The sequence below is a fragment of the Branchiostoma lanceolatum genome, chromosome 13 (assembly GCF_035083965.1).
Source record: "Branchiostoma lanceolatum isolate klBraLanc5 chromosome 13, klBraLanc5.hap2, whole genome shotgun sequence".
NCBI classification, from domain to species: domain Eukaryota; kingdom Metazoa; phylum Chordata; class Leptocardii; order Amphioxiformes; family Branchiostomatidae; genus Branchiostoma; species Branchiostoma lanceolatum.
This window is the reverse complement of record NC_089734.1, coordinates 17,472,827-17,485,832: the sequence shown is the minus strand read 5'-3', so window position 1 is coordinate 17,485,832 and position 13,006 is coordinate 17,472,827.

Genomic DNA, 13,006 nt, shown 5'->3' with positions numbered 1-13,006 from the left:
GGATTCGAGATTGAACGAGTGTCCCTGGTTGTGTTTTAGGTGGTGGAAAATGGCCGAGGAGTAGCGGTTAGCGCAATGTTCTTTGTACCTTTCATTAAGTGATCGGCTGGTCTCTCCGATATAAGTGTTGTTGCAGTTGGGTTCTTCACATTTGAGTCTGTAGATGACATCGGCCTTGCTGCCTTTGCGGGGTCGGTCTTTAGGATGTACCAGTCTTTGTCTGAGAGTTGATTGAGGTTTGAAGTTGGTGGCAATGTTGAAGTTTTGGAAGATCCGTCGGAGTTTTTCGGACACTCCTTGTACATACGGAATAGTGATGTTGGCCTTGTTTCTGTTGGTCAACGGTGTACACTTAGGCGTTTTCTTGGACTGGTCAGACGGTTTGAGGGCTTTGTTGAAAGTCCATCTTTGGTAGCCACATTTGCCCAGGGCACCTCGGAGGTGTCTATGTTCGTCTGTTTTGGCCGTGTCTGATGTGATGATGTTGTCTGCCCGATGAAAGAGAGTTTTTATAACTGCCAGTTTGTGTTCCAAAGGGTGGTGAGAATCAAAGGCCAGATACTGATCGGTATGGGTCGGCTTCCTGTATACTTCGAACTGGAGGCGACCATCCTTCTCTATGATGGTTTTGGTGTCTAGGAAAGGGAGCATATTATCTTGACTCGACTCCTGTGTGAACTTGATGTTGTCATCTATCTGGTTGATTTGTTCAAAGAAATCATCAGCTACTCTCTTCTTTAGTCTGCACCAAGTGTCATCTACATAACGGAACCAGTTGGCCGGGGGAGTGTCCTTGAAAGTACTGAGGGCTTTGTTCTCAAATTTCGTAGTAGAAACGTCTGACCGTTTCCAAAATCATATCCAGTTGTTTGAATAATTGCTTTTTGGCGTATCTTATTACCTGGATGTCTAATCTTCATCGACGTATGACGTATGTTGTTAAGCCCCTTCACATTTGTGCGTATATACAATTCCACATGAGTTGCGTATTAATTTGTTTTTGGTTGATGACCTGCCCTTTCCTTTGTTTTATTTGTTACATTAACGCCATGTTCAATGTAGTATAATATGTATGTACACTGCTCCCTACATCATTTTCATCTGAAGTGCAGCGAGTAGGTACCCATCTGATTACAGCTCGAACCATGATGCCCTTCCCCGGATTCGAACCGGGGTCTCCCAGTTACAAGTCTGCAATACAACATTTCATCTCTCTTCCAACAGCTTGATTTGTAGCCTTATCTTCATCTTTCCGTTCGATATGTAAACCCCTGTTGTTAGTTCCTGTTTTACTCTTTGCCATGCTGCGTCCGATTCCCGTGTGCCACCTGTACTTCCGGTGGAAGCAGCACACAGCAAAACGTTTCGAGTGCTGCGTACTTGGCCCTCAGGCGTGTGGACAGCGTCGCGCGCCTGTTGCGCCGCCATGCGGAAGGAGTCTGCCCTACACGTGATGGGCCACAAGCCAACAGATTGCAGTCGTGCCATATTGACAAACGCCTTTGCAATCAAAGAGAGACTGAGAGCCAGCTCATTTCTGGCCAAGAAAATATTCTTTAGCTCCTGCAGGTTAACCAGTCTGTTGGCCATGGCTCTTCCTCCAACGTTTGTTATTGAGTTGTTCGTGACACCAAAGGTCCTGAGATCTTTCAGGTGAGGAAATGTCTCTGAAATCGCTTCCACCCCGTCATCGCCAATATTGTTATTCCTAAGTTCTAAAGTGGTCAGAGTATGCAACAGGTGGAGCTGTCGAGCCATTGACGTCGCCGCTTTAGCAGAAAGTCCGCAGTTTGCAAGCAAAAGGCTATTCAGTCCTCTCAGATATGGGAAAAGTTTGGCCAGAACCTCAAAATCGTTGTCGGACAGAATAAGTCCAGACAGCGATAGAGCTAGAGATGTGTAGTGTCTGTAGTCGCTGTTCTGAAGGGTTTCTGTCGTGTTTGGCAGAACCACCAGTGCGTCCAGCGTCGATGAGAAGAACTCTCTGTACGTGGCGAAGCCGTGTGACTCCATGTACTCACTTGACGTTCCGAACTGTATGCAGTAGGTTATAGCATCCGACAAAGTGTGCGGGAGGTCAGGTCTATATTCCCAGTACCGACACACCCAGTGCCAGAAGAACCGGTCTTCCAGCAGGGCCATCACAACCTCATTATCAGAATAGCGCTCTTCCAGACCCGTGGCGGCATCACTGTCCTGTTGGAAATACTCTCGGATGTAGAGTGTCCACTCAGCCCAATGATCTGCAAAAGGTGGATGAACAATTAATTGATGAACCCTCTCCGTGGCAACGATGACTAGTCCCACTTCCCACTAAGTTCGCACCCCCTCCTCAATTTAGACTTAGTCAGTACTCAATGTAGCTGAGGAACCACCAAAACTTTGACATTTAACCGTTATCGTTGTGCATTAAGAGCCTGAATACCCAGAAAGGCCGCACTATCTTTATCTTATGGATGACATCAATGCGCGCATCAATTTCCGATCATTTCCCAAAAAATCGCGACCATGCTGTAAATCGTAAATTTAAGGTGCAAAATAAGCAAATATATGCCGTAATTTGCTATTATGGATTCTATCTGTCAATCCAAAAAAACGGCCAATAAGAGAGAGGGATTTGTTTACGTGAGCATCACTGGGCGGTGCAAAGTGGCGTGGCTTCTGAAACGGTATATTTACCTGATGTCGTCTTAGACGTGGCCGGTGACGTCATAGACTGTGTAGACCATGTTATGGAGGTGGTTGAAAGTGTTGTCAGGTTCTGCTGGAAACATGAGAAACATGTGTATTGTTAAAGGTGCATGTGCTAGCATTCCAGATACAATTCAATGGTGATATCAACAAAGATTCCCCGATTAGTGAATTTTAAGTAATTTATATCACAAGTATATATTAAGTGGTGTATGATTTAAAAAATACTCGTCCTGAAAAAGTTGTGTAACTTTTGTTACTGTGTCCTATACACCAAAGTCCTTGAAGTTGAACCTACCACGATGCTTTTGCCGGGATGGATTCTCAGTCTGCTGTGTTGGTTCAAGATTACGGCCACCACAACTGCTGCAGTAACGACAACGATGACGCCAACACAGGCAGCCAACATGCACCCCAGACGGGACAGGAAGAACTCACGATAGTTCTGACTGCGCCTTGGGTCGTCTCGACCTTCTAAAGAACAACACATAAGCCGATTTTTCAGACAAGTATAGATTTCGGTTGGGGAAGTAAAAGACTATTGGAAAGGATAGGATCTGGCTCTCCTTTCCAATGTGGTTTCAAGTTCAATTCAACTTCAGTACAATACCATGTCCTCTCGGCTTCTAAAAGGCTATAAGACTACCTTGATAATTTGTGTAGGGCAAGCGTGTCGATCCTTCCGAGAGTAGAATAAAAGGAACTAAAAATCTATGACCTTTGTTGACAATATGTTTTGCACTATTAACAAACGTTAACTCACCCCTGCTGCCTTCCCTGCTTCGGTTCCTCATGCACACCGCATCTTGTGCTGCGACAAACTCAGCATCCAAACCTGCATACACGTTATCTGATGTTGGCTGGCGCAGTTGATTGTCGTCCATGTCGTAGAAAATTTGATCTTCGTTTTCCTCATCAGCTGAGGCAACTTTCATCTCGTAAAAAGGATTTTCTTGTTTCTCTCTGTCCTTGGCAGCGGTGACATCCATCTTGTAAAATGGCTGTTCTTGTTCTTCATCAGCAAGGGAGATGTCCATCTCATAGAATGGCTGAAATGCCACATTTTGGATCGCTACTTGTGTTGCCGGAAAGACTGAGTCTAAGTCGGCATAAACGTGTGTGGAAAAGTTCGAAAGTTCAGCATCGTTCTCGTAATGTCCGTGTTCTCCATCATTCTCGTAATGTCCGTGTTCTCCATCGTTCTCGTAATGTCCGTGTTCTCCATCGTTCTCGTAGTGTCCGTGTTCTCCATCCTTCTCGTAGTGTCCGTGTTCTCCATCCTTCTCGTAATGTCCGTGTTCTCCATCGTTCTCGTAATGTCCGTGTTCTCCATCGTTCTCGTAAAGTCCGTGTTCTCAATCGTTCTCGTAATGTCCGTGTTCTCCATCGTTCTCGTAGTGTCCGTGTTCTCCATCGTTCTCGTAGTGTCCGTGTTCTCCATCGTTCTCGTAATGTCCGTGATCTCCATCGTTCTCGTAATGTCCGTGTTCTCCATCGTTCTCGTAATTTTTGTGTTCTCCATCGTTCTCGTAGTGTCCGTGTTATCCATCGTTCTCGTAGTGTCCGTGTTCTCCATCGTTCTCGTAATGTCCGTGTTCTCCATTGTTCTCGTAATGTCCGTGTTCTCCATCGTTCTCGTAATGTCCGTGTTCTCCATCGTTCTCGTAATGTCCGTGTTCTCCATCGTTCTCGTAATGTCCTTGATTTTTATCGTATTGGTAATATTTGTGTTCTTTATCATTCTCGTGGTTTCCGTGATGTGCGTCATACTGGTAATATTTGTGTTCTTCGTCACTTTCGTGATTTCCGTGATTTCTATCGTACTGGAAATATTTGTGTTCTTTGTCATTGTCATGATGTCCATGATGTTTGTCGTACTGGTTATATTTGTGTTCCTCATCGTTCTCGTAATGTCCGTGTTCTTCATCGTTCTCGTAACGGCCTCTCAATCCTACCTCTCCGTTTTCAGCGTTGCTCGGTGCGGACTCCTCGCCATATGATCTAACAGGCTTCAAACCTGCTTCTGGATTTTCCCTTGCACACAGTGCCTGTCTCTGCCAATCAAGAATCCGCTTAGTAGACCAAAACCTTTGTCCTACTCTTCTGATGTAGAGCGGGTCCGGCGGGCGGCAGGGGACATCGGCCGTCTGAGGTGGTGACTCCTTCGGTCGAACCGCAGCAGGTGGAGATACTGTGTAGAAGTAAAGAGGAAAATAAGGATTAGGGACAAGGGCAAGAACAAGTATCTATCTATCTATATATTAAAGAACTGGGCAAAACCCGGTGTGGGTGTCGCGCCCAGGGTGCACACCTAATTATGGGGCGGCCGGTGGCGGTGGTGCTCCACAAAAAAGTGCAGAATTTAAACTAAACTAACAGTAATAAACATGAACAATATAATATAGAGAAAGAAAGTGCAGTGAGTGCCGCCTTAGTTACTGTATGTAACTACTGGGGGGTGGGGAGGCCCATGTGCTGGGCCAACCCCAGCTTAAACTGATTGACTGAATCTGCTGACACTACGCTGGCTGGTAGGTGGTTCCATTCCTGGACAGTTCTCGCTTCTGTTCTGCAGTAAAGGGTTTGGAAACGATGTGAATGTCCTCGTGTTCAGTTCAAGTGTTGGGTAGTGTAGTTTTGATAAGGTATAGCAACTAGGTTATTGATAGGCTTCAAGAAAAGAACCAGGCGTGCGAATTTCCTGCTCTTGCAAGTATAATTTGCTCGCTGCAGGTTTAAACATTTCATGAATTCTTGTCTAATATGTACACCCAACGTTAGAATGGCATATTTCCAGAGGTCTGTACAGATCTTCAAATCTTATAATGCTTAAATTATAGCTTATGTTTTGAATGTTTTAGATGTTGATGAACATCTTCTTTCATTCTTTCTTTCTTTCTCTCTCCTTTACTCTCTCTCTCTACCTCTCTGCATGTATGTGTGTGTTTGTGTGTAGTTGGTGTGCGTGTTTGTGGTGTATGTTTATGTTATATATGTATGTATGTGTGTGTGTGTGTGTGTGTGTGTGTGTGTGTGTGTGTGTGTGTGTGTGTGTGTGTGTGTGAGTGTGTGTCTCCCTCTGTATGAATATTCGTGGATAGTTTAATTAGGTCGGTAAATTAATGAGTACAAGTAATTAGGTTCTTCGTAACACAACCGAAATGCTCATACACAAGTCAGACTCTACTACTGGATGAATTACGGAGATTACTTCAAGACACTTCGAGTGGCATCACTCTTCTTCAGCGTCACTAGAATGAACTAGCAGAACTAACAAATACCGAAACGTCCGGAAGTAATCTCCGTAATCTATCCAGCAGTAGAGTTTGAATTGTGTATGAGTATTATTTACCTGGATGCCTAACCTTCATCAACGCACAATCGAAATTATTTACCTGCCAGCGTGTCGGTAACCCTTCTGTTGTCTATGCAATAATGGCTGAATCTACTTCTTAATTAATTTATGAAGCTATTGTTATATTGTACAACACAGTTATCCAATGAGGTTTGTGCATCATTTGTATCAAGCATATGATGGATCAATGGTATATTGAATTCGGCTTTCTTTACTTAAAAATCTATTTCAACTCATTTATTGTAAAATACAAGTCTTTCATAAATCATTTAATCCAATTTACTTCTAATAACTAAATAAGGCTGTATAATGCTCAAGGCCGTCTTCTCATCAATGCAATTATGGCTGAGTCTACTTCTCACCGCTAGATGGCGCTTGTGGTATGGCATTTGGAAAATGTGGTTCCAAACGTGATTGAGCTTCACCAGTGAGGAAAGAAACAAAGCCCAGTCACGTTTGGGACCGCATTCTTCCTACTAGTACAGCAGCACTACCTAGCGTTGCAATACACAGAGAACTGCAGAAACGTAGACAGGTACATCATTTTTTTTTGTGCTACAAAAACTTCATTATCAATTCAACCTGAAAATTTTTTGCGCATCGAGCGGTTCTAAAAAGTTGGCCTATCCACAAAACAATTATTTTGGGCCAAATGAAATATATTTGTAAATTGTTGTCGGTAGTGCGTGGTACAATGGTCGGGAGCATTTGGCACAGAATCATCCGCAAACAGTTGAAGAATAATTCACGAATATGGTACATGACAACACATTAGTATTTCGGAACAGTATCGCAACAGTTTTCTATTGGGATTAAGTTTTAAGAATCTACAAGAGAAAACTGTTATGGAGGGATTTTCATTCTGAATTTTCCAGAAAAATTAGTACTTAATTGCTCATGTACTCTCAGGGTCTGCCCTGGCTTACGTATACTAGTATGTCCGGCCTGGAATCGGGAACAATTGTTTACTTGCAGGGGATCAAACAATAGGCCGACGGCAGCGGCGGCGATTATGAAAATAAGCGGAATTCTATCCCGTTCGTACGACGCACTGACGTCACATTATATAAGTCTATTTGTACGTTTGATGGTTTGACATCCAGGTAAACAATATGTATAAAGACAACTCAAACTCTACAACTGGACAAGATTCGGAGATTACTTCCAAACGTTTTGAGTGACATCTATCACTCTTCTTCAGCGTCACTAGAATGAACTAACAGAACGATTCAATACTAGTTTTTTTTTCATGTTTTAATAAAAATAAAGATAGTTTATGATGTAAGTAAATATTAAGGAAGTAAATCTCCGAATTTAATCCAGTTGTAGAGTTTGAATTGTCTTATTATAGTCTATTTGTATCTCTCTGCAATGGGGTCGAGCATACGTAACTTGTAGGGTACAGACATGGCCAGAAAATGGACTTTAGAATTTGTGCAAATATTGTACATGTATATTACATTTTGGACAATCAACAAAAAACATTATAGTTTTGGCATCCCTAAAATTCGATGTGGGATCGAGCGGACACCGGCGGTATTGCTGCCGAAACTGTTCCGTGGGCTTTTAGAACTCTCCCAGGCAAACTTTTTTATTTTGTGACGCCGGCTTTATCCTGTACTGTAGGATCTTAATCACAATGCCGCGGCCCGCTTTTCAATATGCAACATGCTAAAACGGGATACATAATGAGTATCCAACAAAATGTCGACGACAAATGTTTTGAGCAGTTATACCACGTCAAAGTTCTAGGTACGGTTTAAAGAAATAAGTTGTGACATACCGGGAAACGAATCACCGAGAAAAATGCTAAGCAAACATTATGATCGCCCAGATGTCGTCTTTTCACACGAAAAACCTAACGTTACAAGCAACCCCCTTGACAATTAATGTTCAAGAGAAAACTGTTATGGGGGGATTTTCCTTATGAATTTTCCAGAAAGTTAAGTACTTAATTGCTCTTGTAGTCTCAGGGTCTGCCCTGGCTTATGCTTAGGTCACAATTGCGCCGGTGCCCGTCGGGGATGTAGCCCCGATCGGGCTCTGACGTCTGGGGGGCACCGGCTGTAGTGGTCACAATTAAAAGTTTCCTTCACGCTGCCCTGCACGGGTCCCGGGGTGCTCCGGCAGGCACTCGGTGGCATTTTTGTAAAATATTGTCACCTTCATTGTCGGTTTCCGACAGGTACCCGTCAGTTGCTCTGACGGTGTCTTGTAGTGACCCCTGTGGGGTCCGACAGGGTACCGCGTGCTCATCACATCCAGGTGGGGCAGTTGTAGGGTCCCTGCCGAATGTCCCGCGAACGACGGCCGGGCATCAGGCAGGCTCCTGGTGGGCACTCGTCATATCTCGGGGGTATATAAAACTGCACTGGAGCTCAAATAGAAACACGATATTCGAAGTTCACGCTTTAGTTCTGCTCACCTGATCTGTAACGTCACACACTTGACGTGCACTTGGTCCGTATCATAACATAACAATACCTTATTCTATAATCTTTGGCGATAACACCAACATATTCCTTTTCCACAAAAACTTTGATTCTCTGATACAACTGGCTAACCAAGATTTGTGTAAAGTACATGGTTTGAAGCAAATTCTACAACTACAAATTGCTTTATTTTCTGTAGTAAAAATAAAAGTTATGATATCAATAAGTCCAAAATGTACCTAATATACACGAGAAACAGACCAACATTTTGGGAGTAATAATAGATGAAAAATTAAACTCGAAAGCCCAGTCTCTGCTATAAGTAAAAAAAAAAAATCGCTAAAACAATTGGTGTTATTGTGAAAAACGAATACATCATCCCTGAAAAGATTTTCACAGCCTTACATACTCATTTTTGACCTACTGTAACATTGTTTGGGGATGCGCCTGCCGTACAACTCTACATCCTCTTATAACTCTCTAAAAGAAATTCACAAGGATAGCAACTGCCTCTGACTTTCGCTCACACATGGCTCCTCTATTTTAAAAATTCAAAAAATACTAGATATCCACGATATCAATAAATTACAAATTAATATCTTCACATTTAATTTCCATTCCAATATAAACTACGCACAAAAAGTTCAGAAACTTAACTTTGGTCGATCATATTTCCGTTATTTTTTTTAACAATTTCAATATATTACATATCATTTAAAAGCCTATTTGATTTACTTTCCCATGATACCAAACTTATTGTGATTGCAAGTTCATGAAACGAGCATCAGGCCTGCTAAAGTGAGTGGGTCGAAGAAATAAAGTGCCCAGATTATCTTACTATAGTCAAACATGCTATTCCGTACATATTCTTCTGTTGATATTGACTTCTGTACGAGAGTATTGTGAAAAATCAACAAGAATAAACAAGACATATTCATGAAAGCTAAGTTTATTCTTTATCAAAACCAACAATCTGTGTCTTAGTAACGGGTTAGCAAGGAGTCTTAGTAACGGGTGATCCAGCCACGCGCTGTCACTACAGCACGGCACCTACTCCTCATACTCGTCACCAGTCGCGCAATGCGATGCTGTGGGATAGCGTCCCATTCCTCCACCAGCAGTCGTCCTAGGTCAGCCACCGTGTCTTGCACGGACAGCTCGCCCAAGCTGCACCCATAGATGTTCGATGGGGTTCAGGTCCGGGCTCTTAGAGGGCCACTCCATCCTCTCTACACCTGCATGCTGGAGATGGTCGGCGATGATCCCTTCCCAGTGTGGGCGGGCGTTATCATCTTGCAGCAAGGCATTCGGCCCCATGTTATGGAGGAAAGGGATGGCCACCGGATCAAGTATTGTGTCACGATATCTTTCTGCATTGAGGGTTCCTGGTACAAGTCTTGTCTTTCCCCTGGAGTTTATGCCTCCCCATACCCCAATGTTTGTTGTGAAACAATAACAAAAATAACACCTGTGGATGACGATACCGTTGCAGGACGCAGGTGTTTATGTGGTGTAAACAATTGGTTCTTCGATGTGCTAAAAATAACCTTGGATGTTCTGTGTGCTAGAAATAACCTTGGATGGTCTGTGTTTTTTTACAATAACCTTAGAACCTGAGGAAACAATATATTGAATCATCATCCGCGCCCATACCGATAGGATGTCACAGCGCGCGTATGACACCAACAAGGAATTTTGGGCACTTTTTCTCCGTGACCCACTCACGTTATTAGTCCTGGTACTTGTTCCGTGGGTTTTCAATCACAATAAGTTTGGTATCATAGAACAGGGAATCACACAAGCTTTATAATGATATATAATGCATCAAAATCGGTAAAAAAAACAACGGAGATATGATCAACCAAAGTTAAGTTTCCGAACTTTTTGTGCGTAGTTTATCTTATATTTTCCCAAACCCTTGTTCACACTTGTTCACACCTATTATACGAGTCAAAGAAATCCAGATTCCTCTCTTTCGTACATCATTAGCAGAGTTCTCGTCAAGTGCAAATATGTCACAATATGGAACAGTCTTCAGACAAATATACAATCACCTTTTTTTCTGACGTTTAAAAGTTCTCTGAAAACCTATCATAGCCCCCTGTTGTAGAGTCACATGTCCAGTTATTATCTAACTTTACTTTATACCATTATTTGATTATCATGCTATATTACTTTGCTATATTATTTATAAGTTATAATCAAGTTTGATAAGTATAGACGAGAAGGACCTAGTATGAGCTATATACGCTTTTCCCCTCCTCCTATTTAGCTATTGTTTGTCGTATTATGTATTATAAATTTTCTTGTTGTGCAAATGCATAAGCAAACAAACAAATTATTATTTGTCCCGATGGACTGCCGGCAACTGGAGGGGTACCTCGCGGTGTTCTCACGTTGAGGTCACGGCATCATTGTGTCCGCGGGGCCCGGGTAGAATCTAAGTCAGAACTAAATTTTTCTTGGGTCCCCGCCGGGCCCAAAAATAGCCCGGTAGCCGCAGGGTGCCCCAAGGCGCCACGTAGGGGTCACGCCCGGAAGTGCCAAAAAGCGGCCCGGGAACTACCCGGCAGGGCCCCTTTTTCCAATTGTGACCTAAGCATTACAGTCCAGCCTGGAATCGGAAACAATTGTTTTCTGGCAGGTAATCAAACAATAGGCTGACGGCAGCGGCTGCGGTTATGAAAATATGAGGAATTTTAGGCCGTTCGTACGACGCACTGACGTCACATTATTAGTCTATTTATACGTTTGATGATTCGACATCAAAGTAAACAATATTTTTTTTTTGGATAAAGACAATTCAAACTCTACAACTGGACGAGATTCGGAGATTACTTCCAGAGGTTTTGAGTTACATCTATCATTCTCCTTCAGCGTCACTAGAATGAACTGGCAGAACGATTCAATACTATTTCATGATGCAAATGAATAGTAAGGAAGTAAATCTCCAAATCTTATCCAGTTGTAAAGTTTGAATAGTCTTATTATAGTCGTTTTGTATCTCTCTGCAATGAGGTCGAGCATACGTAACTTGTAGGGTACAGACATGGCCAGAAAATGGACTTGAGAATTGGTGCAAATCTTATATATTGGACGATCAACAAAAAATTAGGTCGAATCGCTAATTGTGATGGACAGTCAGGAACAGTCAATTGGGGCTTAGGTTTTCTATCAGTTCTCACCACACAACGACATCGTATCTTCGCTCTCTTAAGGCGGCCCAGGAAGTATCTTGAACGTGGGAGGGTCAGCTATCTCCATGACTTCTTGAGGCAATGAATTCCAGTATCGCACAGTGCGAGGGAAATCTCCTCTTCGGCTTCAAGCTGCAGGGTTACAAGAATATGTTGACCAGCCTACAGAGCCTGTGTAACATGATGTTAGGCAGTTTTAATTTTGAAGCACTTTCTGATGGACATTGGGTCCTCGGTCCTTTAATGTTCTTTTCGTACCAGGTCTTGATGCAGTTCATATTACTGAGCATGTTCATGGCTATCATCATGGATGTATACGCAGAGGAAAGTCAGGATCCAAACACAGATGGTTTACGGATGTGTGCTTTAATCAGAGAAAACACTTCAGAGGCTGTTAGGAAAGCAAGTCGTACTTTGTCAACAGTTCGGAAGAGAAAAAGCATTAAAACAGAACAAGCTGGAACACCAGATTTGGACAATTGCAGAAAATTTTCAAAGGCGCTTAAACACCTTACTAAGGTTTAGTGGCCCCCATCAAAGGTACATTATGTAACATTATGAAGGAAGAAGAAATAGGTACAGGCAACGAAAAAGATGGAAGGCTAATATTAGAGAATGGCCAGGCATAGCACTACGTGAAACATTATTAAAGAAAAACAGAAAGCCAAGAATGGTGGTGAGAAATGGTTGCAAGATCTTCTTCTGTGTTGCCCCAACGGTGAAATAGTTAGACTAAGGGATAGATAAGATGAGACGATGAGAAAGATGTAACATAGTGGCAATACAGAAAGTAGATTTTCCTGTCATCTCTTTAAGTACGCCAAATAACAGTTTCTTTGATTAGACATGAAATAGCCAATCAATATTGTTGTTTAAGTCCATATTCATCTAGTAAAAACTCACCGACAGTTGTTGTTATGCATTTTTATCTCCATGAAAAATGGAAATATTGTTTTTGGTGTGTCTGTGTGTCTGTCTGTTTGTCTGTCTGTCTGTCTGTTTGTGTTTCCGGACCACTGTAGTCAGCATAACTTAAGAACCTCTTGATGGATTACGATGATATCTGGTATGTGGGCGGGTGCTGTGAAGCAGAAATTCAAGGTCGATTTTGGGCCCCCTTGTATGTGACCTTGGTACTGCAGCAGAAATTCAATTTTTGTATCTTTTGACCTGGACGTGCTATGGTCTTGATTTTTTGGTGGCAGATAGCTTGTGGTGTAATGAATACGTGGTGTGGTCCCTCTAGCAGCTTCCTCTGGAACTGCAGAGGCGTTATTGTGAAAATCTTCTAAGGAGGTTAACTGAACAAAGGAACAATGGATTTCCATGAC